Source organism: Pleurodeles waltl, chromosome 9 (assembly GCF_031143425.1).
Source record: "Pleurodeles waltl isolate 20211129_DDA chromosome 9, aPleWal1.hap1.20221129, whole genome shotgun sequence".
Classification (NCBI taxonomy): domain Eukaryota; kingdom Metazoa; phylum Chordata; class Amphibia; order Caudata; family Salamandridae; genus Pleurodeles; species Pleurodeles waltl.
In genome coordinates, this window is record NC_090448.1 from 413,994,243 (window position 1) to 414,019,959 (window position 25,717).

Sequence of the window (25,717 nt, forward strand, 5' to 3'; positions counted from 1 at the left end):
TGAGAGGCATTTCTTGCAGAAATAGCTGCCACAATCTTCTTTTTGAATTGGGGTTTTTGTTGTGAAGTTTCTCTTCTTTTTTAATTGAAATGTCTGATGAGCATTGTAAAAAAAATTTCAATTTCACACTTGGTTCGTTGTTCTGATCGCCCGCTTCTATGTTTATGCGGGTAGTCCTGAAAGGAACGAGATTGGCGTGTATCAGTATACTGATATCTATCTAACCTCATGACAGCATGTGCGTGAAGTGATCCTTCACATGGCTACGAATTCAGTGCAGGCACTGGTTTGCAAAGAATGTTTCTTGTGCACACTATGGAAGATCATTAAGAAGCATGAAAAGTGTGCTGCATATCATGGGATTGCACGTAAACTATGTGCTCCCGATTGTTTTACCTACGACACAGCCTTTAATTTCACAGGCCTCCCTTCTATTCATCCTCACTTGTACACGAGAATGCCAGCATCTAGAAGAAAGCATTTAGCTGGAGTTTTTGTGTGCGCTTGTTTTTAGGTCTTGTCTTATAGGTGTCTGTTGCCCTGCTATCAAGTACTGTCAGGCGAGTTCATAATCTCATCAGGCAAGATGTTAGCATTGCATGTTTCCTGCACATGATTTACCTGTCTGTGGGACGAAACCGGGGTGAGTGGATACTTTATACGTCTTGATGAAAGCCCAGGCCCTCGTGTAGACCAGCAATAGGGCTGAAACATGAAGACAGCTTAAGAGAGGGTCTTAGAACCATCAGAACCTAATCACCCCTCCATCTTTAGATTTTTAACCATAACTTCGAGGGCCACCAAAAAAGGGATACATTGGGCCCACAACAGATATTCTTATCTTTTGGCCCCCAGCCAGAATCTCTCACCAGCTCCCTGAAACATGGTTCAGCCCACCTCAGCTTTGAGGGGCAGAGGCAGACTAGATGATGAAGCATGCCACTATTAGAGTGGGTGAGGATCACTAGTAATGAAAAAAAATATTTTTCCCTATGCGATACCTAGCTTGGAACTCTAGAAAGTGATTGTTTTTTTGTTTGTGCTTTAGAGTGGGTGGGAAAACTGAATTTTATGTGGATGGTCAGTGTTAGCCAGATCCAGAGTCATCACAATCTAGGTAATCAATGGAATCATCAACATCAAATATGTCACTTTAGAAGATTGTAGAGAAGTGAGTCTTGGCATAAAACTATCTATGCCACTCACCAGAACTCTGTCAAATGACTCAATGTCAACTAGAACTGGGTTGCTCCTATGTTGTCACGCCAGGACACTCGCTGTTGTTATTGAACACCTGAACTAGGATAATATGAAAAGAAGGAAGCTTTATATATCTTTGTAAGTGCTAGAAAACTCTAATGGAGCTTCCAGGAGAGTGTTACGAACCCCCAAATGTGGCCTAAAGTTGCATTCCGTCCAACACTTCTGGTCTCTCAAATCACATTTAACAAATGCAACAGCATCTAACAGTTTAACATTCTGAAATGTAGAACATTAGCAGCATGTTGATAGCTTTGATTCATATCAGTGGAGATTTTCAGTGTGCATGAATATGGATGAAAAGCCCATGAGGGAGATTTAGTTTTCTTGAACTCATTGGCATGTTTTTAGTTTAACTGGCTTTTATGCAGATGTTAGACCCAGCAGCTTTTTGGCATGTCTCCCCTGTCTTTTTGCCTTCTGACCTCCTGTTTTTATGGTGTACTGGACTCTGTTTTTGCTGGTTTATTGTCTCTGTGCACTTTACCACTGCTAATCAGTGCTAAAGTGCAAGTGGTCCCTATCTAAAGTGTACTGTTGATTGGTTCATCCATGATTGGCATTTTTGGTTTACTGGTAAGTCCCTAGTAAAGTACATTAGAGATGCCCAGGGCCTGTAAATTCAAATGCGACTAGAGGACCTTCAGCACCGATTGTGCCACCCACATGAGTAGCCCTGTAACCATGGCTCAGACCTGCCACTGTAGTGTCTGTGTATGCAGTTTTAAACAGCCAGTTCCCTTGGCAAGTGTACCCACTTGCCTAGGCTAAACCTTCCCTTTTACTACGTGTAAGGCACCCCTATGGTAGCCCCATGGATAGGGTGCAATGTATATTAAAGGCGGGACATGTACTGATGTGTTTTACATGTCCTAACAGTGATATACTGCCAAATTCGGTTTTCTACTGCCAAATTCGGTTTTCACTGTGCAAGGCCTACCTCTCTCATCGGTTAACATGGGGGGCCGCCTTTAAATATTATTAAAGTGTAGATTCCCTTTGAGAGCAGATAGAAATGTGGAGTTTAGGGTCTCTGAACTCACAATTTAAAAATACATCTTTTAGAGAAGTTGGTTTTTAGATTGTTAGTTTGAAAATGCCACTTTTAGAAAGTAGCCATTTTCTTGCTTAAACCACTGTGCGACGCTGCCGGTTTGTGGATTCCCCGTCTGGGTCAGTTTGACAGGCGGGCTGTTGTGAATTTCCTCTAGACAGTGACACAAAGGGAGCTGGTGTGTAGCCTGCATATCCTGATGAGCCATCTGAGCTAGAGTGGAGGGAGGAGTGGTCACTCACACCTGAAAGGGCTGTGCCTGCCCTCACACAATGCAGTCTCCAACCCCCTGGTGTGCGTCTGGGGCCTGGCCTGGCCAAGGAAGGATCTTACAAACACTTGAAAGGGGTATAAGTATTGGACCCCAAACTCCAGACTTAGGATCTTTCTGGAATTAAGAGGAACCTCTGCCAAGGAGAAGAACTGAAGAGCTGGAGGAGGAGGAGTAGTGCCCCTTTGTTGTGTTGCTTTGCTGGGTTGGCCTGCAGTTGCTGTTTCTGCCTTAAAAGAGAGCAAAGTGTAAACTTTGCAGTGTATCTTGCTTGAGAAAGTTCTCCGAAGACTCTAAGTACAGCTTGCTTCGTATCAGAAGTCTCAGGGATACCAAAGACTTCAGTTTCCTTGACCTGCACCACTGGGAACTGTGTGTTCTGTGCTGTAAAAGAAGAGAAACCACAGCGACACCATCAATGAAGCCGCTGGCCTGCACCGTGACCTGCCAATGTCACACGGAGCCACACTGCCCCGCAACCCTGGCCTCACCAACGTCATCATTGGACGACTTCACCAAGCTGCTGTTCGCACCACGACCTGTGGGCCCCACACTCTGCTATCGCCTGCTCACACCGCAGCCTGGGCATCCCCGCCGTCGCCACTCCTGCGGACACTGGTACCACTGCCTGCACCGTGGCCACCGGTCGTGAGGAGCGCAAAGCACCGTCCCTTCCCGCACCACAGCCCCGGTCCAGTGACACCAGCACCATCGACTCCAGTGTCGTCAACAGACCTCCCTGTCTGCCCAGCGACCCGTAGACACCGCCCGGTGCCATACCTTGCCACACCATCGACTTGGCCTACCGATGACAGCGCTTCAGCCACAACGATGCCGCTGCCTGCACCGTGACCTGGTGACATCGCATGTCGCGCCGCCCCTCTTCACACCGCAGCACTGGTCTCACCGAAAGCCGCTGGATGCCATCACTGAGACGGTGCCTGCACCATGACGTGTGGGCATTGCACGTTGCATCGTCCCGCTTTGCACCGCAGCCCCGACGGCATCCACGCCAGTGCTCCTGACTTCATCAGCCCGGGGTTCGATCCGCAACACGTGTGACTTTAAGGGCAGACTACTCCTGCACCAACTCCTGAACCGACAACCCTCTCCGGAGCTCACCGCGAGGATCACAACATCCTGCAAATCCAAAAGGTACAGCTTCCGTGTATTCCAGACACCGTAGCTTGCCCGCAATGCTGCAACCGGCCTGAACTGTTGGTTTTGTTGATCACAATGCTGTGACAGCCCCAGGAGGAGCCACTGACTTCAAGGAAGTATTTTTAAGCTAAATCTTACAAAATTCATATCCCTAGCACTGTATGTTTGATTTTTCTCGTTTTTGGTCCTGTTTTAAACAGATAAATATTGGCTATTTTTTTCTAAAAACTGGTGTGGTGTCCTTTTGTAGAGATAAGCCTGACTGCTCGTGCCAAGCTACCAAGGGGGTGAGCAGAGGTTATCTGAGCTGGGTATCTCCCTTATCCTGACTAGAGTGCGGGTCCCTACTTGTACAGGGTGCAAACCGACTGCCAACTACAAACACCATTTCTAACAACAGACAATAGAGCATACAAGTGTTAGGACCATTGAACAAAAGTGGTTGCTGAAGGAAATACAAATATTTACTAGTAGAACTGGCTTTGATTAAGAAGGGCAGTGATAAGGCTATCTGGTGGTAAGATGAGGAAGGTGAACTTCTTGTGTCTTCTGTTCATTTAGGAACATACAAAGCTTGAGCTTGGGCATGTTCTTGATATGAGCCAAGAGAAAGATCCAGTAGCAGGATGGTGCAGGACGTAAAGTAGGTAGGGAAGAGGGACACATGCACTGGGCCACCTTGAATAACTAGCATCACAGTGAGCCCTTTTGAGCTTTGGGATGAAAGTAAGAGCTTTTGATAGCAGTTACTGAGTGTGAAAGACTGCTGTCTTTGTGGGAGAGGCATACCTAATTGAATTTCACCTGATGCTAATAAACATAAAGCTAGCAGTGTGCACATTATGAGTGTGTATGATTTCAGCTCTTAAGGAATGCTATGAGTAATGCAGCAACATTCTGGACTGTGGTACTAGAGGTTTGTTATTCCAGAGTGTAGCGGATCAGGCCCAGAGGGGCTATCTCCAGAAGCTGAATCAAGGAATAGTGGCTTGAGCTTCTTCAGTAGCATTAAGGTACCAAAGCACATTGTAAGTCATTTCCAGATGAGGGCTGTGAATGAAAGCAAAGAGTCAAAGATCACTGTAGGGAACGCATGAGTTACATGAAAGATCTGCAGGGTAACACGCCACTTCAACAACTGGGAGTTATTGCAATCAATCTTGGAAATAAACCTGTACTGGTGGAAGGTACAGGGACCCTGGGGCATCAATGAGTCTGAACTTTGCAAGTGATTAAACCAAGACTTGATTATCACATAGACATCTATTCCTTGGATGTCTTGTTGAGCCCCTGATAGACTCTGCTCTATTATTGATCGAGACCAGTGAATGGCTACAGAGAGGGAAAACATGTGGGCAAACCAAAGGGATGCAGGGGACATTGCACCAAATAGCATCCACCAATTATACTTTACAGTATAATTATCTATATCCTAGGTACTACCTAATAAAGGGAATTCATTAGGTACCAGCTAATAAAGGAAATGCTCAGAGGTATTAGTAGATTATAACTGGATCCCTAGAACTTTATACAGAAAATTATTAGATCTAAAGAACTCCTTCATCAACCATGAGGTCAAGTCTGTCCTGGGAGAACCATCATATTAGTGTGGGGCGAGGTGGCCAATGCTGAAGCATGCCACATTATGAGGGTGAGGCAACCTCATTCAATATCTTAAAATTCTGAGGATTAGGTGATCATCTAGGACAAAGAACACTTAGCAAGACAGAGAGGAGTAAGTGAGCCCACCCAGCCAGCCGTACAAGCTCTAACCGCACCCTATGATGATGATGATGATTTGTGGTTGAAGTGCAGTGAGAAAAGCCTCCTTATTTCTCCCCTTGTGATAGTATCTGTTCTCTCTATGGCACTGGCTGAAAGGGTGAGAGAAGGTCCCACACTACAGAAAGAAAACACAGACAGGAAAAAAGCCGATTAGACCAGTGCAACAGGTACCAATCCTCATCAGTTAGTCACAAATACCTGATGTGGGTTGACAGAAACAAACTGTGTGGAACAGTTTGCACTGGCGTTTCAGGTAGTTCATTTATTCTAGTCTACAGAGCTTCTGGTGAATCAGCTTTCTACTTCACCACCAGCTGGAGGCACGTCCAAGGAGATAGGGAGCTGGCCACCGGAGCCAGTTGGATTTAACATGAAATGATAATTTCTCAAATAAACTACAGGCTTGTTTTTTTATAGCTGTAAACTGCCCCATGCACCTACTACCAGCCTAAGGCAGCCACTAATTTATAAAACACAACATTTGTAAACAACAGTGTGCAAACTTTGAAATTAAAATACAGTTGCAATATTTGGAAAAAGCAATTGTAAGACAACACAATGTTGACAATAATTGAAGTGCATGAAATACTCGAGTGGCTATATGAAGAAGATTTGATTCCAAGGACGCAGCTTAAAAATGCAAATGCATGGTGATTAGTAACGGTGAACCCAACGATGACCAACATGGGAGTAGAGAACGTTCACATGGAAGGGCAGTTGAAAGAGGAAGGTAGTGACAGAGTTCAGAGGTGAAGTGCAGTTTGATGGAGGAGGGTATGGTTGGAGGCTGAGAAGTAAGACCTGTGTTACTCTCCAGTCAGAATAAACTTAGTACTAGGACATGGTGATACAGACCTCAACTACCTCACGTTTTGTACGTGGCTAATGTTAGATATGTCTGTTGCACTACTTTTACAGTTACTAAACATGTGCCCTAGAGCCAAGTTAACCAAGATTTTGATGGATTTCTCAATCAATAAAACATGGCCATAGAGAGAAGAAAAATACATTCTCACTTACAGGAGGGACTCCAGAATTCAGGTGTCTTTTCTGGATGCAACTACAGACTGCACAGAAGCACAGGGTTAGAGTGTTGCAGTTGCAGCAGAAATCAGGGAGGCAAGCACAGCTGTTGAATGGCCAAAGGATACGTTTGATGTAATATGAGAGCCCACAACTGAAGAGCAACATCAGCGACAATCAGGAGTAAGAAACAACTGCCAGAAGTGAAATGTTGTTGCTAAGGCTCAGAAACTGTGGTCAATATCCACACTCAGAGGAATTCAAACTTCCAGTAAGGTAAGCAGCAATAATATAGAGAGGGAGAATGTACCACAGTAAAGAGAAATACAAACTGGCCAAATTACATTATCTCCCCTCTTCCTCAAACACAGAAAAGGACAGAAATCCAAAACCAATAACACATTTAACATAGGTGAATGTATGTAAATCTTGATGGAACCCTTGAAACACGGTTGCTCCGTGTTCTCATAACAGAAGGGGCTGTAGATACAGAGGACTGTCCGTCAACATGTATACCACCATTTCCAAGAACCAAAAAATGAGACCCATCTTTGCGCCATGAAATACATTCTCTATTGAACCCCCAGTAGATACATTCTCACAACCAGGACCACATCTCCATGCAGCCCAAACTAAACATGAACCACCACTTTGAAAAGACGCATGATTTATGATTTGTGCTTGGTCTTTTCTCTCTCCGTTTCTTTTAATCAAAACCCAATCACCACAACACAAATCCACAGATTTTGCATCTGTTATGGAATGAAACTAGTCCACAGCCACCACTTGTTTTTTAACCACTCTTTAACTCACTTGACATTCTTCAACCTGCCACTGCCATCACCAGACACACCCTGAAACAATCTGTGATGGAGGCCAGACCTGGGATCTCTCATCATCTCAGAAGGGAAAACCCGTACAGTGCTATGTGGGGTGGAAATAGAATTCTACACCCTTCGATTTCAACATCCAAGCCAACCTTCAAAGCAGTCTGCAACCATTTTTCACAAACTGGTTCATCCTTTCTACAAAGACCATTCAAGGTGGGGCTACACAATGCGACCTGTAAATGCTCAATGTCACGACACAAACTTCACAACGTAATTAGAAGTTAAAGGTGTACCCTTGCAAGTGGAATGGGCATAGATGTGCCCTCAGTGGCTAAACTGAATCTAAAAATGTGATACCACTGTCATTGCTGTCAGAATCAGGAAATTAATATTACATCCTTTTAGAGAAGAAATCTGTAACCACTATAGGATATCACATGTTTAACAGTAGAAGATTAAAAGGCCCAGAAAAATCCACAGTCAACGTCTCCCATTGCTGATAACCAGCTTTCTCCCTATACCTTTTTTTTTTTTTTTTTTTTAAATCGTATCTCGACATTCTCTACCCATATATACCATTTTTTCTACCTCCATGCATCAGTCCACATGGAATGACTACTCTTCTATGGTTGGCTGTGTCTCTATCTTATCCTGGTTCATAAATAGCTTTGGATATATTGTTGCATCAGGGTCCTCCCAAATAAGCAGAAGTGTTGTGCACAGCCCCAGATTTGAGAAGAGTCCCAGAATCCCTTCTAGGTCCTTCATAATCATCTTCCAATATTTCTCAATACCGGGGAAGCTCCAAAATAGTTTGCAGAAACATTCTGGTCTGCCCACATCTCTGTTGCAACTGTTAAAAATTCCATCACTGGCAGCAGGTGTAAAATATCCTGTGAAGGAGCTTTAAAAGTACTGGGCTGAAGCCCAATGTAATTGAGACTTCCCATGGTAATCCTAGCGCCTCTCCCAAGTTGCCATCTACAATTGGATCTATATCTTTTTTCCCCATCTTGCTTTAAGGCTTTGCCAATCTTTCAGGGTGCTGTATGAATCACTTTGGTATGTATTCTGCAATCTAATAGTCTTCTCTTCAATGGTGATTTCTGAAGATTATCCAGCTCCCTCCTGGTATCAGCCATCAGACAGTGTTTCAGTTAAAAACATTTAAGTACTTTAGAGCTATGTTGGTCATTCTTTTTGCAGTTGGTCAAATGACTATACACCACATTTGCCTTGTATGTCCCCCAGGGACTCTATCCAGAGAGTTTCCCAAGCAGCAAATCATATAAGGACCTGGGTTTCTTTTAAGGTATCCTCCATCCACAGTGGTATCCTTGGAATCAAACTGACAAACCACTCAGTTTTGCTGGTCTGCTGCGACCAGGTATTCACTGTTAGAGCTGACAGAGGTTAGATCATTGGTCTCACATCAGCAATACATGACGTGAGGGTAACCCATTTAACCCATCGCCAATCTATCTAGACGAAACACTGGGTCATCTAAGGATACAAATGTCCAGTTCTTGATCGTTACTGGTTGTGGCACTTCAAAGTATATTTTTTGATGTTAGGGAGGGCAATCCTACCTGCTCATACTGCTTTCTAGGGTCTGGCCAGTTTAATTCTAGGGGCAACTCACTGCCTGAGCAGTGTTCTAAATAGGCCATCCATACAGACATTTCAAAGTATTTCGCAGACACATTATAAGGTGAGTTCTGCAATATATGCAGGAAATTTGGCAGTGCTACTATCTTAAACAAATGCAAAAAGACCAGTTAATGGACGGAATGCAGAACAAATCAAACATTCACCCCCAGTCACAGATCTGGGTTTAATCCACTGTTTTATTTGCTCACCATGCCATTCCAGTTTGGACCCAGCCATATGCAAATCAGTCTTGACCCTGTTCCCCATGGGAACAGTCCAGCCCGAACTGCATTCCGTCCATCAATTGTTCTTTTTGCGACCATCTTAAACAAAGCCTGTGACCCCAGCACGGACAGTGCGAATCCCTTTTACTGTTGGACCATAAAATCCAGTTTAAGCAGTACTCAGTTTAAATTATTGGTGTAGAACCTATCATAGTCAGGTAATATAAATATCCTTAGATATCTTAAGTGAACAGTTTTAACCACTTGTGCACAAGCAGCATTACTGGTGGTGTCCAAAGCCATGTGGGAAAAAGGAGAGATTGATTCCCAGTTAATGTGGAAGCTGGATTATTTTCTATCTGTTCCAAGTATGAATTCCTGTCTACGTTGAGAGTCGACAACTAACAGAAGCCCTTGTAATGCGCCACATGTCCGATAAATGTGTGTGTATCCTAAAAACCTCTACCATGAGTGGTACACAAATGATAGAGGTTTTTAGGTTATACAAACACACACACAAACACTCTTTTTGCACTTGCTTTGGTGTTGGTTCTGTTCCCTATATAGGAAAGGTGCTGATGCTGAGAGAGTGAGCAAGTTGGTGAGAATTTGCCAATCGCTTGTTGCTTATGTGAGGCACTTCCTATATTCACAGTTTTCTTTTATGTTTAGTATTCACCGAGGGGCAAGGGGTCCGTTTTTAATTAAATATGCATAATGGATCATAGATATGTACTAGAACCAGTTTCCCTGCTTGAAATTTAAGAAAAAGAGGGAACCCCATAAGCATTTATTGGATGTGTGACACATTACAAGGGCTTCTGTTGCCTGGTGATTGCGAGTGGAGGGTGACCTTGAGGCTTTTTTCCCTCTCTATTGCTCCCCTCTGTTTAATAATACGTAGGTAGATAGCCAAATAGAAAACAAGGTTGCCTGCTTACAGCAATATCCTCTCATCAAGTCCTATACTACATTTCTACCCGCTTACTAACACATCTGTCTGTATCCAGTCTTCTGGTGGCTTGCTTACCAAAGCAAATGGTGCTCTTGATATAGGGCATCTGTGCCTGGCACTGCAACACATAGGAAATATCCACAATTCTGAGCCATTAAGTTGTACATTCACCTGAGGAGCAGCAGACAGGAGATGTACCAATTATATAAAACATATGGTCCAAAGCCAATATTTAGCAGGACTTTAATCATTAAATGCAATTTGAGAGAGTCAAAGGTCTTGTCTGTATCTAATGATGTGAACAGCAGTGGCTCCCTGACTCTTAGCACACAATGATTGTTCTATAATAGGCGCAGATTAAATAGTGGATCTAGATGGCAGGAACCCAGACTAGTATGTGTGTGTTAGTGTGTGATGTTTTACAGTCAGTGTACTCACGGGTACTTTTGTTTCATTGTTTATCTGGGAAAACGGTTGGCATGAAGTCCATTCATCCCTTTCTTTTTCCTTCTTGTGCATTATGAGCACTAAAGCATTCACCAAGTCAGCAGGGAGTGTTCTTTCTATTCTCGACTGAAAATGTTGGTCGAGCAACAGCTGGGGTGTGAAATTTGCTAGACCCTTGTGAAATCCGCAGTCCGAGTGTCTTCGCTGACTGCTTCTGTCTTAGGATAGTTGGGTCCTCTGACTGTGTTCCACTTTCACTTGTTGCATCCTGAATTCTTAGAAAAACTCTGCTACCATCTAAATATTACAAGTTACTCAGGATGCATTGAAATATTGCTAAATGTCTCTACAGCTAGCCTGTATCAGTGTCCCTCGGGATCTCTCACCTGCTGAATAAGTCTCAAAACATTGTTTCTTCTGAATCACACAAGACACACTCCTTAATAGGAATAATGCAGGATGTCTGAATGCTCTTGCTTGCATAAAAACTTAACTCTGCACTTGGTTTAAATGAATCACAATATTAAAACAGAAGATTAATCTGATTACCACAAGAGAAAACTGCAAAAAGTATTTTAATCTGCGTAACTAACAATATCATAAAGAACAAAAAGGCTATACTAATACATTAAGTGCATTACATCGATGTGCATGGCCCTGAACTAATTTCAGAATCTGGCACAGTTTATGGTGCTGAGATTCACTTTTAATGAGTCCAAAGTGACTGTTGCAACTATGTCTGATGGGTTTAGTGCTTTTTAACAAGGGAGTCTTATTGGATAGTAGCCAGTATTGGAGATGACCGATGTATTGGTTAGGGAAAGAGTATATTGTAAGCAGCTCGTTAGATCGTGCTATGTATCTGTGTGAAGCATTGTGGGAATGCTGAAGGACACTGTTGTGTATTTCATTTTCTTGCGGTAATCTGTTGTCCACTGACGGGCTCCAAGTGGTGATGAAGCTTATAGACATATTTTATCAGAGACAAAAGAGAGGAATACATTTCAATATTTAAAATACTAGCAGTAATTTGATATGCGACTTTCTACACTACAATCTTGTATTCGTTTTTTAATCACATCTATTTCTGATTAGAACAAAAAGACCTTAAATATAACAACCATGCAGTCATTCACTCAAGGACAATGTGTTTTCTCCTTTAGACATTTTTTAAAACTATTAATAGGATCCCTCATCAACATTCTTACTTTCAACCATGCGTCTACTGAACCTCATTCAGAACTAATATCTGAGATTAAGGCAAGTAGATTTTTCCTTTATTGGCAAACCTGAAATCCTATGACTTTATCCAGGATTACATTTGGAAGAAAGAGAATGGTCTATAAAAGTTATAGGGAACAAAATATTCAAATCCATAACTGGAAAACACAGATTAAATAACGGAGGCAAAACCCTAAACTCGCTGCTCCTACTTCAGTATCTTCATGACTGAATCAAACAACCTTACTCATCATTGCAGTATTTTGGGAACATGAGGAGTCTTCTCATGGACACTAATTGGAAATGCACCAGACACAAGCAAACAAGGCACAGATAATTGATTTACTGACCTCTCCCCCCAGTGGTAAAATGCTCGGTCTTGATAGAAGTTACACAGGAAAAGCCAAACGCTGATTGTTTCCATCCAGAAAATAACGAACAGGAACCAAATGGAGGACAGAAGGAAGAGCTCACATGCCATGGTCGCAGCCAGACGACTGGAGGGAAAAGTAGTAAGAAACTGAAAAGGAGTTCCGTTTCCAAAAAATGCTACATTGGTACTGAAAAGGAAACAGCAAAACAGACCCTCAGCATTAAGTTCTTAACCACAGAACGAATGACAATCATTTACATTAAAATTATGTACCGTATCAAAAGGTGTGACAAATAGCAACCACATCATGGGCGACAAACTTTAAAGTTCACCAAGAGAAACTGGCAACTTTTACATACTAGGCTCTTTCTGAAGTGGTATTTGTCAAGTTTGCAAACTTTGTAGAATATTTTTCCAGCAAAACGACTTTTTGAAGAATTGAAAATTCTACCACTAACAAGCTAAACTAAGGTTTTTTTTCCTGTAAAATCAACTAACTTTTGCAACCGTTTTGATGCATTTCTAAGAAATTTTCCGGCATTTTTGCAGACCGTGTACTTTTTAAAAAAAATCTAAACTGAATGAAGATTGCCTGTATGTGTGGCCCCTGTGGTCACCTTTGTGGTGTAACACTCTTTAATAGACTCAGAGGGTCGCTACGTCATCCTGGGGGGCATACTGGATGGGAAGCCTCTTATATTAGCCACAGTGTACACTTAGAATGTGAGAATCTCTTGCCCTTGCCTCCGACGCCTGTACTCCTGCTCACAGCGCTCTCTTCGGTTTTCTGGTGTGGGGTCTTTAATGGTGCTCTGGATCTGCTGACTGATAGATCCACTCCTGCACTGGTGGGAAGCCAGGCACACTAACACCAAGCACCTAAAATAATGGACACTTAACATGCAAGCAATAGATATCTGGCGTGCCCTACACCTATGCTTGCAAGACTACTCACTACTCAGCATTCCATGATTCACACATGCAGACTGATAATGCTTAATGGCAGTGGACTCTTGCTTATTAAGTGCACGAATGAGGAGGACCTTGGCAGGACACTATCAGACCAATGTCCATTGCTGGTGACAGTCTCAGGGGTTGCACATGCCCGGTGATTCCCACCTGGTGGTTTCATCCATTGGCATTAATGGATGGGCAGTTCACAACACAACTCCATTTTTCACTGAAAATTAGGGATCTGTTACAGACACAGTAGTGGAATGGGGTGCATTCAAGTTGGTAGTAAGAGGTGTATCCATGACTACTCAGTACGGCATGAAACAGGAGCTGTGGAGAGAGATTGTGGGAATTGAGAATCACTTGAAGACCACGGAGGGAGAGTGGGTGTCCAATCCGGAGTCTCTTGAAGCACTGAAGGCCATCAAAACAGAACACAGAGAGGCAGTACGATGCCTATCCACCCTCGACTACAAGGAATATATTAAACACCAACATGAGCTAGGTGACAAGGCTAGTAGCCCGCAAGCTTGAGTGTTGGGGTCGAACATGCCACGCACACCTTTAGGGGCAATCCAGACTACTGCAGGCCACATAATGAATTCTCAACTGGATATTAATGGAGAGTTTGAAAGGTACTATACGTTGTTATACAGGGCTGACAGACATTCATATCAGGAGTCAATAACATCTTACTTACATAACATCAGGACCCCCACTCTTAATCCACTACAGAAGCAGGAGTTGGGCAGCCTGCTGACTCTACAGGAAGAAGATAGCCAGGGGTCAGACTCCTGGGACGGATGCCCTCCCCACTGAGTTTTATGCCACGTATAATGCCCAACTGGCCCCTCGGCTTTGCGAGTATACGAAGTGGCAAGACTGCGGGGCAGACTTTTCGCAGACAGAAGCTCTCAATACCAGTACTTCCAAAGTCAGAGCGCGATCCACTGGAGGTGGCATTGCATCGTTTCCTTTCCCTATTTAACCTAGGCTTCAAGATCCTAGGGAAAATACTAGCAAATAGACCAACACCACTGGCACACACATGGATACTTCCTGATGCGAATGACTTAATTCCTGGTAGGAACTTGTTCTTGAATTTAAACCGTTTATTTGGTACCATGGATTGGTCTTGCAGGACTGACACCAGCTGATGGGTAGCCCCCTGGACATAAAAAAGACTTTCGACACCCTGGGGGGGCCATACCTGTAAACAGTCTTCGGGTGGGGCCAGAGTTCTGACGGTGGTTTGGGATTCTCTACGAGACTCCATTAGCCAGAGACTATACAGGGGAGGCTATATCAGGAAGGTTCAACAAAGAGTGGGCACCAGCAAGGCTGTCCCCCCTTGCCTTGGCTCTTTGCTTTAGCAATGGAGCCACTGGCATGTTCACTACACACAAGACTGCAGCAGTCAGGAATCTGTATGTCGGGACGACCTCAGTTCATGTTGATGTATGCCAATGACAGGTTGATCTATTTGAAGGCAGACAGGTGGGTACTACTGGAGGTCATGATGCCCTTAGGCAACCGGATGGATGTCCGGGTTACATATTAACTGGGGGAAGTCATGTTTGAACCAGTTTTTACGAACTCTGGAGGCCCAGCGGCACATGGGTGGAGGAGACCCCCTGCAGTGGTGATACAATTCCATTAAGTATCTAGGGGTGGAGATTTACCATACCGAACAAGGCTTAGTGAATGGGAACCTGGGGAAGGCACAGCCATCGATCTGACAATCTCTCACCTTTTGGACACAGCTGTCTCTCCCACCTATGGGTAGGGTTTCAATAGCAAAAATGCTAGTCCTAGGCTCCTATACTTCTTTGCCGCTCTGTTGATTATCTTGAAGAAATCTTTCTTTACGGAGTTACGTCGTCTGCTCATTTCCCTAATATAGGGAAATGGAAGGCATAGCGTAACCATAACTACAATGTACGCCGCAATGGAAGAGGAGGGACTGAGTGCCCTCAGTTATGAACTCTACTATGCAGCAGCACAACTTCAATAGCCAATGCGAAGGCTTAAGGACACACTGAATTCGGAGGGGGAGATGGTAAACCGGTGTCTGAGTGGGAGGCCCTTGCTAAAGTAACTCTTGGAGTCCCCCTCCTATCGTGTGGTTTGTAATATACTATAAGTGGTCACCTGGTGTTGGAAGAAATATATTCATAATGGCACTGCCATATGCCTTGGATGTTCCGTTGTGAGTTACTTCCCTAGACAGGTGCCTGACAGAGACACATTAGACAGGGGAATAAACCACAGTGGGACTATGAACATGGGGAGATGTGGTTACGAAAGGTTACTAAAGGGTGGTTACACCCATCGGAGGAATTAGTTGCTGGGTACTGTTTGGACCCAGGGCCAGGAACAATTCCTTTTATACTCAGCTTTGTGTGGTGTGGTGGGTGAGGTGTGGTGTTCTGAACTCGATTTGCCACCAGCAGCAGGGCAAGGACTTCAATATTGGCAGATATGGTTTCGGTGCTCCATGGAGCCTCCCACATGGGACAGCTGCACCATGCAGCAGGGCTCTGAAGGGTTGGTAGGAGGAACAATTGTTGATGGGAGATTCCAGAGGCCGCATGGGTGAGAAGTCTGGGCTCCATCAAGGCGGTTTCAAGGTACTCAAGTTTTTTCTTTACACAATTTGGTTACATCCATTACACATATCTCACTAGATTAGGAAAGGTTGGGGATTTTCAAAATTTGTTTTTATTTCTAGTGTAGAAGTTTGTGTTTTTAGCAGCTAATTAATGCTCGTTTTTTGTTGGCACATACAAGCACTTTAATTGAGGCCACTGATCGTTCTTATTAGATTTTGTTTGCTGTACGTGTACTGCTACCACAAATCAACCTAAGGCTACTAACTTAATTTTTAGCATTCAATTTCAAAACATTCACAGACAGTTTTAATGTTTTTCCTTTTTTACATTCACTTTTTAATGTGTATATATACACTTTATTAATGTGCTAATAATACTTAATTTTCTAAACAGCTACGGACCCCATGAGCAGGTGTCGCAGACTAGTGGTCAGGTTAAGAAACTAATGTTTTATTGCATTATGTTATTTAAAAAGGCTAAACATAGTTATTGAGGAGGCTCCTCCTTTAACCAAAATCCCCTTTCCCCATCAGATTCTACAGATTAACCATTCACTACCCATTTACGTTACTAGATTTTAAAATAAGAAAATAGCAATATTTTTTAAGAACAGCTCATGTTTTACTTAACAGCTGTGTGGGAGAATGTTTTCTTCACCCCCTTAATAAGCAGAGCTATGAGATTTCATTTTTCTCATTGTGTCTTCAATTCCGTTGCTCAGATAATTTTTATGTTTTTTTTTTCTTAATCTGTTTTTATTTTCCCAAATGAACAATTACAGACCAACATAAAAATCAACACAATGCAGGTTTAGCAGAGCAAGCTCACAGACATATGATGCCCAAAGGGGCGCACACAGCATTGCATTATCGGTGAAGACATCACCAGACTACCCCCCCCCCCCCCAATCCGGCCCTCAATCCCAGGACCCAGCCCCACAACTTAATGAGACCAGGCCAGTGATAACAAACAAGTCAAGATAGATCAACTCCACATTTGGTCATCACAAGTGCTAAGAGGGAGAGTGTGTTTCCCCGTCCCCCACCGCCCCGTTGCTGCTCACAGAGCAGACGTCCTCCTCATCAGTGAACCGTTCCAGAAGTGCAATCCAAGCAACCACATCAGCAAGCACCTTCTCATCGCTACATGTTATGCGCATGTGCTGCTCCTCCGCCGTCCCCCACTCCAGTAGATCCCGCAGCCAGTCAGAGACCGCAGGGGTCCGCGCGCTCATCCAGCCAATCTCTACTCTACCCTTGGCTAGTACTAAAGCCAACTGTACCATCCTGTAGACCTGTGATACTCAAAGTACATCCCGGGGCCGCATGCAGCCCTTTGCATACGGCCCCCTGGTCAATAGGAGCACTGAGCTGCTTTTTATCAGACTGAGCACCAACTTAAAAAAAAAAAAAAAATGTTAACTAAACAGGCGTTTATTTACAGGTTAATTGCAGTAAAAAAAAAAATATATATAAAAATATAAATATATATATAAAATATATAAAATAAAAAAAGGATATCACTAGGGTGTCCTGCACCCCTTAACTTTAGGAAAACTTTAATTTTTTTAAGACATCTTGTAGCAAAAGGGTACAGATATGATAAGTCTCTTCAGAATTGAAAAAGTGTATTTTATTAACTTGCAGAGCAGTTGTTTTTTCAAAAAGTGAATTTTTAAAAACATGAATCTAGAAACATTAATTCTTTCCCCACCCTGGAAACAATGACAATAGTGAACTAAGAGGCAAGTCAGTGGTTAAGTGGCCTGGTTTTGTGTTATACATGAACAAAAATATTGTTTATTAAATCAGACACAGGAGAAAGTTTCATACACCACTCATCATGAAGTCCTGTGTTTCTAGTTCTTTTATATGTGAGAATGGAGGGAAAGTGGAATGAAAAATTGCATAGGATTACACAGTTTGGTAAAGTGGGGAAGCCAAGATTAATACCTGGTTTTCTGGTTTGACTTTGTGCACTTCAGCCACTAGATGTTTTATGCTTTACTCCCATAAACCCACCTTACTTCCAACACACCCCCAACCACGACTACCGCCCTGCTCGCTTCAATGCAGCCCTCGGTCACATCACAGACCAAAATGTTGGCCCCTGAGAAAATCTTTGCGAGTACCCATGCTGTAGACAATCCCTCTACCCCGCCGCCTGCGCTCCACACCCAGGAAACACAACAACAGAGTGACCTCCAATTCTAGCTCAGTAACCTCAGTGATCGCCGCCGTCACCTCCTGCCAGAAAACATGTACAGCTCTACAGGACCATGACCTATGTAGGAAAGAAGCACCAAGCTCACCACATTGAGGAGAACAGGCTCCTCTACCTGGGTCTATTTTATTTAGTTTCCTAGGAGTGATAAATGTTCTGTGCACAAAGTTGAAATGCAGCAATTTAAACCTATGATTACATGAGACCGTTCAGACCAACGATAAGGCCGCATCCCAGTCAGCATCCTCAATAGGTATCCCCAAATCAGCTTCCCATGCCGTATGTCCCGTGCGAATCACAGCCGGTTGACTCTCCCGCAGTGCCCTGTAACACCGAGCAATCAAGTGCGTATCCTCGCCCCAATTAAGAAGACCGTTCAAAATCAAGGAGGCCCTGGGGGCCAACGCGAAACCATCCTAGATCGCACAGGTTACTCTCTCAAGTTTGGCATATTGTAGAAACTGGCCAGGCCCCATCTCAAACAAATCCTGAACCTCAGCAAATGAAAGAAATTCACCATTAGGTCACCGACCACCTCACAACTACCCAATCTCCAGGCCTCCATCAACATTGCCCTTGCCATATCCCGAAACAGAGACAGATCCCATATTCTTAACTCCCTATCAAAGGGAGCCCGCCGGAGTACCCGCTTCACCACCTGTTCCCAAATCCCAGCAGTAGTCCTCACCAGATAAGGCGCAGCGGGTCTGATCTGCCCCCGGACATGAGAATGTGCACCAAGGATCGCCCTTCGCACACACCAATACACAATCTCTTTTCCCAATTATAAACCTCTGACAACCATTTTGCTGCACATTGTAGCTGCGCTGCATAATAATAATGTCTGATGTTGAGGATCGCCAGCCCTCTCAACCCCCCCCCCCCCATCTAGGCCATTCTGCAGCACAGACAGCACCACCCTGCTGCGCCTGCCCGCCCACACTAGGGAAATCAACAGGCTATCCAAGAGTCGAAAAAGCTGCGCAGGCAGCGGGTACAAGGAGTTCTGTACCAGATAAAGGCACCGGGGTAAAAATACCCTCTTCGCTACTGAGGCCCCACCCAAAACAGAGAGGGGCAACTTATTCCAAAAAGTAACCAAGCGCTCCAGGCCCGCCACTACCCGCTCAGTATTGTGAGAGTTATACACATCCGAGTTAGCGACCCAAATACCCAGGTACTGAAAACACTCCACCTCCCAGCACAACACCACTTCAGGGAGCCCGACCGGAGGAACTCCAACAAGAGACCCAAGAGGGAACAGAAGTGATTTTTTCATTTTAATCTTGAGACCGGAAACAGCCCTAAATACCGCCATCCTCTGCAAAAACTCTGGCACCGACACACGAGGATCCCGCATATAGACCAATGCATCATCAGCATACATAGAAATTACAAGTACGGTTCGACCCACCAGTATCCCCCACTGCACCATCTCTTCCCGAAGCCAAATCGCCAAGGGCTCCACTGCCAGGGCAAACAGGAGAGACGAGAGCAGGCACCCCTGTTGTGTACCCCTGCCAATCTCCCAGACAGCCGAGGTCTCTCCCCCTACACGCACACACGCTGTCGGGGCAGTGTACAATAGATGAACCCATGCGCAAGAGACGGATTCAAAGCCCATGCCCCGCAACACCTCCAACAAATAGTCCCACTCCACTGTGTCAAACGCTTTCTCCAGGTCAAGAGACACCAGTGCCAATTCCAACTCCTTTCCCTTAGTCTCATGCAGAACATGTGCTAAGCAACGCAGATTAAAGGATGTACTGCGACCCAGCATAAACCCACATTGGTCTTCATACACCAGACCCCGAATCACTCCTCTAAGTTGAGTGGCCAGGATCTTACAGAGTATCTTAACATCACAGTTCAACATGGTTAGCGGCTGATACGAAGAGGGATACGCAGCATCCGCCCTCCCCCCCCCCCACCCCAGCTTAAGCAATAAATACACTATGCCTTGTTGCATGGTTTCCGGCAACCTGCCACACACCTGCGCCTTATCAAATACTTCCAACAGTCTCTCCCCAAGTGTGGAGGACAAAGCCTGATACAGCTCCACAGGAAAACTGTCACCACCAAGGGATTTGGACCTTGCCAAAGCCTTCACTGCCTCTCCCACCTCCTCTGCAGTGAGCGGGAGGTCAAGCGCATACCTACTCTCCGGGTCCAACATAGGCAATCGCAACAGAAACTGCTCCGCATCCCCTGCTGATGACTTAGTGCCAGCTCTAGATACCCTCTGAAAGTGGAACGCCAATTCCCGTAGAATGTCACCACGCCCCCTTAAAAGCACTCCCTCTGTATCCCATATACCCAGTATTGGCGGAGCCTCCACCTCCCGTTTCAGGATCCACGCTAGGCGTTTGCCTGTTTTGTCGCCTTCTCGATGCAAACGCTGCTATACCCTCTCAGAGTTGTTCTGCTTAGTGTGTCCCAACAAGTGTTCACCTCCTTGTACAACCTAAGCTCTTCCCGCCTAGCGGTGCTCAAGTCAGGAGGAAGCCGCTGTACCTCCCCCAATTTCACCTCTAGGGCCGTAAGATCCTGCTCCAGTTGTCTGCGCATCCCACCCACCATGCTTATACACTCTCCCCGAATGACTGCCTTCATAGCCTCCCATTCCACGCCGCTGGACGCAGTTGTGTTCCAGTTTATGTCCAGATACTGTTTTATGGTGTCACCCACTCGTTCCCAACATCCCTGATCAGTCAGAAAATTCGAGGGCATACGCCAACCTCGAGCCGAACGTGAGGCTGTCTCTCCCCGCTGCAACTGGAGCGGGACCGGCGCGTGATCTGACAAAAACCGACCAAGATGATTAACCTCCAGAACCTGCGAGCTGTTGAGACCACCCACCAGAAACCTGTCTAATCGAGAGTGTGTATCTTGTGTCCTAGAATGACAGGTATATTCCCTACCATCAGGATGTCGTTCCCCCCCAACCGTCCCAGAGACGCAAGTGCACCATCACACCTCTAAGGGATTGTACCATTAATGGTTTGGTTCCCAGCTTTGGCGGACTGCGATCCAATTCCCCATTGATCACACAGTTATAGCCACCCGCCCAGACCAAGGGCTTATCCACACTGTCCCCTAAAATCTCAGGTATTCTGGAGTAGGAGGGATCGTCCGTGTTGGGCGCATATACATTAAGGATCACAATGGGTAGGCCATCCAACATGCCCTCCATCAAGACATAGCGACCCTCAACATCCACCTCGCTGTACACATGGGTAAAGGGGACCCCGGGGGCCACCCAGACAGATGTCATATGAAGAAAAGGAGGATGAAAACATCTGCCCCTGCCACTTCTTGGCCAGTTTAAGCGCTTCCTCGTCCAACATATGAGTCTCCTGGAGACAAGCAATATGTATCTTATTCCTACGAAGGAACGAGTGCACCCTATAGCATTTCGAATAACTTTTCAGGCCCGAACATTCCAAGTCAGAAAATTAATGAGGCAACCCATGGCAGTAGTAGTGGATGCCCCCACCCAACGGACACAACCCGCTGTATGCTATCCCCCCCTCCAAGATGAAACAGAAAAAGTCAGCCTGCACACCCCGCTCCAACACCCGCACTGTAGAATAAACAGTAAACATAAACATACCCCCCCACCATCCCCGTCCCACCCCGGAATACAGTAAAACAACGAGAACTAACCATACTGTAAGGCCAACCCGTAGATACAGCCTAAACCCCAACCTACCACAATAAATGGCCTACCACAACTGTGGAGTGACCTCTCCCCCACCCCCAGCATCAAACACAAAACACTCAGCAGCCCCCTGAACCTGAGACCCGAGCACCCATAGCCCCGAGGCAGATGATTTTTATGTTGAAAGAAAATTGGCTACAAGGTTATTTTTAATATTTTAGAGCAGCATACGAATGTATTTACAATATACACATTCTCTTCAAAAATATGTTATGTGAATCCTTACAAATTCTACATTTAAAATTAATTTAAGGAGTATTTTTAAAAATGTCAAATGCTTTGGTAATGGGCATCATAGAGAGGCGGACAGAACACTGGGGTGTTACAATCAAGTGGTGGCACTCATCACAAATCATCCGATTTTAACCCAACAGAACTGTGCTATTTCTGCACTGCAAGGTTTTAGGCAGTTTATGTTAAATTTTTTAGGTAAGGCTCTTAAAATTACAATAATAGCTAACCCCACTGTAGACCTACTAGGCATTGCTTGAGAAATGTATGAGAAAACTTTCTTTAAATTCCCCGAAAGCCTAAGTAGCTAAGGAGGGAGAGCAAGGGCTTGCCAGGTCGCCCCCCCCCGGGGTATATATTGCGTGGATGGTGCAATGGCAAGCGGGATTGGCCATTGGGTTGGTGAGGCCTCGTTGGTTTTTCATGCCCCTCCCACCCTGCCTTGTTTCAGTGGCACATTTTCCTCATTTTGTAGTTTGTGCTTGATATTTTTTGCTTTTGTCCTTCCAAAGTTAGTTTGTTTTATATTTTTGGAAAAAGATTGCTGCATTTTATCAGATTTGCTTAATAAGGCTTTGATAGGGCAGATGGGTCTTAGTCCATTGCCGCTGGTAGAACGGTCTGGTAGGCGGAGAGGAAAGACTCTTCAGTGGTTGGGAGGGCGTATGGAAACACTATGAAGAGAGGGCAAGGATATCGAGAAAGTCCAGAGGGATGGAGGGGAAGGGGAACAACACGAAGGTGATACTAGGGCACAGGGGCACTGGTTTTGGGTCAAGGTGATATGGGAAAGCACAATCAAATTTATTAGAGGGTGGGGGTGGGGTTAGGTGGTTTTTGTTATGTATTAGTGAGGTAATGAAATAGTTTTGTTAGGCTTTATGCCAACGTTATTTTTAGTGTTACCTGACCTGCTCTATTAAAAACAGCCTTTTACCCCTTTTTCAGTTGCAGCGTGTTTTATTGCGCTGTTTTCGCCTGATGGTATGAATACTCTAACAGTTTTTTTTGTTGTTTTTTTTTAACAAATGAAAAGCACTTTATATATAGAATTTCCAATGTAGAAAATGTTTTGGGGTCTGCTCTTGATCCAGAACTTGTAGAAAGGAAGTGAATGCAGCTGTGTCTATGTATTCAGCCTCCCATACAGTAAAAGTGAAGAAGTTAAAAGCGGTTTCGCAGTCTGTTTCCCAGTACTGGTGCAATCTGCTGTGGGGGCAGGGGGGTATTTCTAGTAATATGGCCAATTCCCTAAAGCTACTGACTCCATCATGGGTGCAATTTAAGGTTCTCTCTAGGATTCATTATGGAGGTGTTAAGTACCTCTGGGGGAAATTTGAAATGTATTCAAGCGCTTTCAGTTAACCGATTTTCACAAATAGAATTGCATTTAAGTAATAAGCGTAAGGCTACAGCTGTACCAAGTTATATGCAGCTACGATTTGTTCCATGCCCCTTTATTTTCAGTGTCTCCATTCAAGAAAGACTGGTGAAGTTGCTGCTCCCTGGATTTAACATAATCTTTGGAGTTTTCTTCATACTAAACTGTGGAGTATTAGGGAACATGCATTCACTGCAATATCTGGCAACACTCAGGAGGAGGGGGAAAAAGAAAAAAAAAAATTGGGAAAAATGTATTTCCCCGGTAGCTTGCACTGGAGGGGTGTAAGTTTTAAGCAAGAGAAAAGATCAAATTAAACATTTGCTTGAGGACTGGAAAACAACATTGATAGTGCCATTATTGAAAAAGCCTACTACACATTCAGATGTTTTGAACATTTTCCACCCAGTATGTTTACAGATGGTGCCAAGGAAGCAGGGGATTCCGAAGCCAATTTTGATTCAAACAGACCCGACACCAATGTTGTTACCCTCAGCACAGGTATGTCGAAGTTTACCCAGTTGACAGGAACTTCGGCTGATTTTACACCAGTTATGAATCAGGCAATGGGGGGGTACCACTCGCACAAGGTGCAGGTGCGAGGGCAGCTCCAGGTGCAATATCGTTACCAATTACTGTTGGTCCAGCGGTACCTTTATATGCACAGAAGAAAACAGAAACAGGGGAACCAACTGACATGTCACAGAGTCTTGTGAGAAGGGGAGCGGGAGATTCAACACAACTGACATCTACAAGACAGGGTTTTGGTGAACGTAGACCTTCTATGGGTTTTAGTCCTTTTGTGGCATTGCCAGATGCAATAAATGTCTCAAATGCAAGTCAGAGCTTGAGACTCCGGACACGGCAAGCTTCGGGCACAGTGGCGCAGCAGCTGCCAGTCCTGAATACAAATAATATTTCATTAAAGGGGTTAACACCTCAGCAGTTGAATAACTGGTTGGCTAGTAGAATTACTCCTCAGAATGCATCGAAATTGGAAGATCAGCTGAACCGAGTGGGATTGAATATTGAGGCAAATGAGTTAGTCGAGGGAACAATGGGACTGAATAGGTTAGAATCCTATACTGAAGAAGAGCTGAGGTATTTGTGCCCAAGGATCACAAAAGAGGTGGGGAAAATATACCAGAGGTTAGCAGAATTGGCAGAAAAGCAGGACATTGATCTTAAAACAACGAAGCATTTAAGACAGAGTTACAGATTAGATTTCGAGACAAAGGATTTTGAACACATGAGATCAGATGGAATGAAGGCACACTTAAAGGACTTACTGCAGAGTGCACAGATTTGGGGAGCGTTAGAGAAGTGGGAAGGCAGATGGACAAAGAAAAAGGAGAAACGCAAACGAGATTCCCCAGAAGGAGCAGAGAAAGGGGAAATCAGTTAAAATGCTTCCGATGAGAGAAATTCTGGGGGGTCAATTCGTTTATGTCCCATGGCACAGAAATGACATATTGTCTTTTACAAATGATTATCCCAAGTTGAGAGAGAAGCCAGTTGAATGGTATCAGCAGACTGAGAGGTTTGTGAAGGTCTCTAAATGTCTGTGGGAAGACTTGAACACTATTGGAGATAGTTCCAGCCAACTTATGGGTTGAGTGTAAGAGGGCAGTAGACTGGCCAACGAGTGAACCCGAGAGGGGCAAGGTTACAGGTGCACCGTCACCTGAGGTAATGAAGAATTATTATAAAGGTGATTGAGTTCCTGAAGACTAGGATTTCTCCTAGTAACACTGATTGGCAGTGGATTGATAGGGCAGTCCAGGAGTCTAAAGAGTCAATACATACTTACTATGAAAGGTTACTGAAGGCTTTTAAAGAGTACAGTCGCAAGGAAGCGGTTGAACCAAAAGATATGTTACATTTCGTGTTCAGATTTGTAGAAGGGTTGAGGCCAGAAGTATGGCAGATGATTAAGAATTGTTTGATTTGCTGGCAGGCAAAGCCGATTGATGAGGTGCTACAGTATACTAAACATTGTAGTGATAAGATCGAATTGAAACAAACAAAAAAAAAATTGAAAAAAAAAAGCAATGGTGATGCAGATTAAGGCAGCCCAATCAGGAGTACAAGGAGCTTTAGTGCCGCTGATGCCGCTGGAACAGAGAGCGGTCATGTTTCAACCTCAAGTGAGGGGTAGAGGACGCGGAATGGATAGGACGCACGGTCCGGATTTAGGCACTGTGGTTGTTCAGAATGACATGCAGGGCATGAAAAAGATGTTGCCATGTCATTTGTGCGGAAACGTGGGACACTGGAAGCAGGAGTGCCCACTGATGGTGCAGGAAGGAATGGTTCAGCAAAGTGACGATGGTGCAGTTCA

The 25,717-nt window shown here is 44.5% G+C and overlaps 1 long non-coding RNA gene across 1 annotated transcript in view; it reads right to left on the reverse strand.

Moving 5' to 3' along the window:
- The window catches only part of LOC138259446 (uncharacterized), a 63,808-nt gene that overhangs the window by 16,305 nt on the left and 21,786 nt on the right, over positions 1 to 25,717 (reverse strand). Inside the window, exon 2 of the long non-coding RNA XR_011198734.1 lies at positions 12,232 to 12,441. This is a non-coding gene — a long non-coding RNA (uncharacterized lncRNA). The remainder of the gene's footprint in view (positions 1 to 12,231; positions 12,442 to 25,717) is intronic.